Raw genomic sequence first — 6000 nt, forward strand, 5'->3', positions numbered from 1 at the left:
AGACTAAATGGCCCTAAAGTTATTATTGTCCCAATTTCTAGAAATTTATTTTTTTAATATATATATATATTTTAAAAATCTTTAGGTGCCATTCAAACATGTGAATAATCAGTAATCACCCAAACATTTTATACACATATTTGAATTTTATTTTAGTCAAAAACAAAGACTGACTTTGAGGGTATCTTTCTCTATTTTTATTTTATGGTTTTGTTGTATTGAATTCATGGAGCCCCAAACCCTAATCAGTTTAGGGCATGCCAAGCAGCAACTTTAGATTATATATTTATATTAAATATTGATAATGTTTGTTTATTTATTATCATATAATATAATAAAAGTAAAGAAGACCAAAAAAAAAAAAAAAGAAGGAAGGCGGCAGCCTAATACTTAAAATATGAAATACATTATACATATAATAGTAGAGTAGGATTTGTCAATGACTGTGTAGCTTTCTGCAGTCACATATTTTCTGGAATCCTGCTTCAGTTTTATTGTACACCCATCATCTTTAAATTCAACACTTCTCAACTCAAAAGATTTTGTTGCCCCCAGAAAGGAAAATCATGTTTTCTGCTATTTATATATAAAAATATGTTTTTGTTTCGAGTTTAAAGTTGAAGTTTCCAAGTAACACTTCTATCTTTGCTAATATCATATCGATAAAAATATATATACATCTAGTTTTGAGTATTCAGATAATATATCATTATATAATTAGTTATTTAAATTATATATATCAAATTAAAAAATATGACAACATATAATATGGGTTTAATACGACATAGATATAAAATACGTATTTTATATGTTTTAGATTCAAAGATATAACTAAACATGTTTAAAATGGTAAAATACGATCAGCACCTATAATACACTAATAAAACATGAATTTACTAACTAGGATTTATATTACACATGTACAACAATTGCTTAAACAAGTCTGTAACAATTTCATGCCTCTCTTCCTAATTAGTCACCATTTGATTCTGAACTTGAAACAGAAATTATTGGCCTAAAAAAAAAATTGATTTCTGATACTCCAAAAGATCAATGGCCTAATTTAAGAATCTTCCTCATTGCATCACATATCCCACACACCCCTTTGCACAGAGTGTGAGAAGGCATATTGCCTCTCTTTTCCCAGTTTGAAATCATGGAAGCAAGTTTAATCTGATTCATTTTTACTTCTCAAATTTGAACCACTTCCAATTTGCGCAAAAACTTGCTTCATTATGGAAAAGAAGAGTGTCGGATGGAAGGGTTCTGAATTGGGACCTGAAACAGCGGGTAGTTTCCGCTGGTAATTCATTGCCATCTCTTCAGCTTCAGACAATACTCTCTTTGAAAGGATACAAAATTATATGAATTAAGATCTAATAAATGAACTAAGAAAGCATCCTTCATGCCCAAAAAAATACTATATTTACCTCTTTGTTTGTTATAAAGAGGCCACGCTCACTTTTGAGGTCAGAGATACCACACTAAAAGCAATCTTCAAACATAGGCCATCATAATACACAGTATGAACGAAGATGCATGCATTGATGTGAAGTAAAACTTCTGAATCAAGATGGGAATTTAAGTAGGAAGTCATGAATATTGTTTTCAAAACTAACATATTGGAAATTTCAAACATGCATGAAAAAGATTCAAAACCAAACAACCCAAACCTCAATTGCCTGAGAGCAATTTTGCCAGGGAACATTGACTTCACAACAAGAACTTTGACCTTCTCATCCTCCTTAAGTAAGTCACTAACAGAAGTAACTTGGGTGCGGCTCATAGATGAAACATGAAGCAACCTGCTAAAAATCATAGAGAAAATTAGGACATTTCTTCAACGTTACCTCAACACACACAAGAAGACACAGACTCTCAATATCTAATGAAATTTATGCAAAATATCAGAATTTAATAAAGCTGCTTAGCAAATACTGGGTAAATATATACTTGAGACTTGCACGTGAAACTTGGGCCAAGTAAAGGAAAGAATACAGACATATTTGCACCATCCTCAAGTCATCTTGTACAGCAAAACTTTCTTAAGAGAGAAAATTATTTGATTTCAACCAATGCAAAGTGTAAAATTACGAGATCCACAGGGCAAACAACAAATTTGCGTTACATATTCTGTCATTGAGTCATCAACTCCTTTTATTTTGTTTATTTGGAAGAGCATTTAGCCATAACTTCATCTCATTCTATCAATAATATTCGGAAATATTTGAATTTGAAGCAACGTACACGTGAAAATCTCCAGCTAAGGTCAATGAAAGAGCCGCTTCTTTTGTTTCTTCACTGTTGTTTTTTATTTATTACTGAAGCTCTCTCTAACCCTTTTCTTTTCCATTTTGGTGCATGGAATGAACTCCAACAAAGCCACACTAAAAACAATAGCACCTTTTTTTCTTTCCGGCCTCTATTTTGACATTCCTCATCCAATCTCTCTCACTTAAACTTTTCTTTTCCCTTCTGTTGGTGCTACACGTCACTAAGTAGCTATACTCAAAACAATTACATTAGCCATTTTTTATTTTTATTCTATCCCACACCTCACTGTTCCAATATCAGCTTAACTTGGATTCCCGTCTTCTAATGTATTTCATCAATTGATCAACCAAAATGGACAAACCAACTGGGCGATATACATAAACTTCATTGCAGAATACTCTTGCCTTCTGAATAACTCATTGTACTCACCTATCCTAATTTGAGCTCCATATGGAAAGATTTTCTTAAGAGTTCCATCTAAAAGTGTTCCCTCCTTAAGATGTAACACTGCCTGCAACATTTATGATAAAATCAGCATGCCTCCTTTTCCTCCCACCAAAAACAAAGAATACATCAATTAACAATAAGAGAGAATAACATAAGTGCTACACTGAAACTGACTCAAACTGACCCAAGCTTCCCTTTCACTCAGTGTTAAGTCATTAGTGGCTTAATTTATTCAAGTAATTTGCACATTAATACAGTGCCCCACCTACAACATCAAGAAAACAATTGCATAAGAAACTTATAATCAATGAAAAAAATGTGAGAAAAAATAAACATAAAAAAAGTATTTTGCCTGAATTATCAAAAAACTCAGTACAATTAAGGTACCCCTGGTAAAAAGTGTAACTACAGGTACAAGTGATCTTATGAATTCCTAGATAATGTAACATAGTGCAACTCTGATAGCAAAAGATTGTTAATGTGGCAATTATTTCATGAATTTTGTAACAATAATGTCTATCAATGGTAAAAGCCTCACATGTCTACAAACAAAAATCACAACCAATTAAGCAGCCTAAAGTCACATCATAGAAAAATTCCAAAGAATTTGAACTAACATTTTCTTTCAATTCTGTGAAGCTGTTAGCTCTATTCAGAAACTCAGCTTTGGGAAGGAATGCTTGTAAACCCTGAAAAAGAAAATCTGAAATTAATAAACACTTGACATCGAGCCACATGGAATGAACAAACATACAACGATGACAACAAACCTCAATTCTTGTAAGAAGACCACCAGTGTTCAGCTCTGTAATTATAACCTCAATCGGTTCACTAAGTTGTTTTATCTGTCGAAAAGTTGGTATATTCATCAAAAAATACTCAAATTGCACAGTAAAACTTGGATTCCTGTAGCATTGACTGAAGCTTAAATGGTTGCAACTAAAATAGTTGCAAAGAAAAAAAAACTATTATGTATCTCAATTCATGCAGCAGATGAAAAATATCTGAATTCTTAGTACCTTCAAATGAAATCAGACTTAAATATCTCAGATAGATTACATCATTCTAAAACAATATATTACCTTCAGATATAACAACGCTATAAGTTCTGTATCAAATTAACAAAACCTCCAAAACCATACAGGAAAAAAAAAAAAAAAAAGCAAGAAAAGAACCTGCCTCACTCGATGCCAAGCCATCTTTCGGAACAAACTTCTAGTTGAATGCAACAGCCAACAACTGAGAGTCCTCCCAAGAATCTCAGCAAACAAAACAGTCCCAGTCTCCACAACATGCCTTCCCAGCCCTGAGCCCCCACCTATAGCATCATGGTCCTTAACAATTCCCATCAACCATAAACAACTCGGCATCTTTCTCTAAATCACATAACAAGAAATCCATCTCTCTGTCATACAAAGGCAACACTTCCGTAGTCAACATTGTACCCAACAAGTCTGCCCAACATTCACATCAAGCTTATTCTCATTGCCAGAAACCACAACACCAACTGCAAAATCACCCGGTTTAGGCTCATAATACTCCACACTAATCTTCTTGTTCTCTCCACAGTATCATCCACACTAACATTCTCATCACTATCTCCCAGTCCATTCCCCTTCTCTTCCACATCCTCCACTGATTCTCTAGGCTTAAGGAACTCCAAAAAAGGCTTCATAGCCTCTTCTTCATCAGGCTTTTCAAATTCTTTTTCAACTTTAGAAACAACCCCGTTATCTTCTACGGCTACTTGACTAGGCTTATTCAAAAGTTATAGCTCATCATTCGCTAATTTTCCCTTACTTGCGAACTTTTTGGCAATCGGATGCTCGAAAAACCATCAAAACCAATATTTTAAAAGCAATATCGAATCTGAGTGCTTCGAAAAACCCAAAACCAGTATTAAACACAAGAAGGGATTAAGATGACTAAAGCGTGGAAAAGGAGCAAAATTTCAGAGTGTTAGGTTTGTTCTGAACTATGTTAACGTTCAGAAAACTGAAATAGTAGAAAAGTTTGAAACTTATAAGGATGAAGAAGAGATTGCATCTTCCGTTATTCTGGGCAATGCATGAGCTTGCTTCTCTAAGAAATCCATTGCCGCTTCCGGGTTTGCATTATCATTTTTCAGGAGTTCAATGGATTGGGCCTCTTTTGGGCTCAATGTAAAGCCTTTTAGGCCCAAATTTGGAAGCCCATTTTGTCTTTCAAATTATAACTCAAAAATTCTTTCTCAAATTAAAAAAGATGTCTACTTTTGAAAATCATAAATAAAATTTAGCTGAAGTTTTATAACATTTCCCATGAACCTTCATAAGAAAACTTGTTTTATATTTTCTAAATTATTCGATTAGCTTATAAAAAACTTAACAATAAAATTACGTGCATAAACAACGATATGTCACTATGTGATTGGATATTGTTTTATCTTTAATTTTCAACTATCCAATCACATAATAACACATCATTATTTGTAAACAAAACTATATACATAGGACTACTCAACCATTCATTTATTAATTTTTTTTGTCAATCCCATATATTAAGTTTTGTGTCAAATGACCTATATATCATATATACCATTTCTTACAAAATTTCTTAATTATTTTTTAAAATCGTTGAAGTTAAAATATTGAACGGTTAAGTTTGCATTTAAAATAGATGTATATTTAGGAATAAAATTCAAATGTACATCAATTTTATATAATATGTTTAATTTTAATCACTTGTATGTAACTATCAACTATCGTTTTCGATCGATTATGACTTTTGGATAAGCCCTTCGGATATAAGAATCATTTGTATTATTAATTTGTACTTCCATTCTATAATTTATGCCTACATGGTGAAGACGATGAAGATGTATGAAGAGAAATTAACTAATTTAATTGCAAGTCACAATAAATATTAATTTGGGTAACATTTAAAATTAGGGTTAGTGGTGAAAGCTTGCCTAATGACAACTTGGCTTCATGTAAAATGACAAAAATGAGAGAGTAGGTACTTATATTTTGTAGTAAGGCGTTTTTCATGAGCTAAGCATTATCTTTGAAAAAAATTAATGTTTGTTTCATTTATTGAATTATAACACGTAGAAGATGAAGGTGTAGGTGTAGAATTTACCATAATAATAATAACAATGTTTTCGTTGACTTTATTTAAAATAATTTTAAAAAAAATAAAGGCCAAAAGAATTATTTCCACTTAAGTTATAATGAAATTTCAAAGTTTTATTTTCTAACTTTTATAAATTTAAACACTCATCCATAGGTTTAAATCTGT

The 6000-nt window shown here is 32.0% G+C and overlaps 1 pseudogene; it reads right to left on the reverse strand.

The window, feature by feature from the left end:
- Positions 1–873: 873 nt before the first annotated feature.
- Positions 874–4292, reverse strand: LOC123202842 (annotated as a pseudogene).
- Positions 4293–6000: the final 1708 nt, after the last annotated feature.

Source organism: Mangifera indica, chromosome 19 (assembly GCF_011075055.1).
Source record: "Mangifera indica cultivar Alphonso chromosome 19, CATAS_Mindica_2.1, whole genome shotgun sequence".
Lineage (NCBI taxonomy): Eukaryota > Viridiplantae > Streptophyta > Magnoliopsida > Sapindales > Anacardiaceae > Mangifera > Mangifera indica.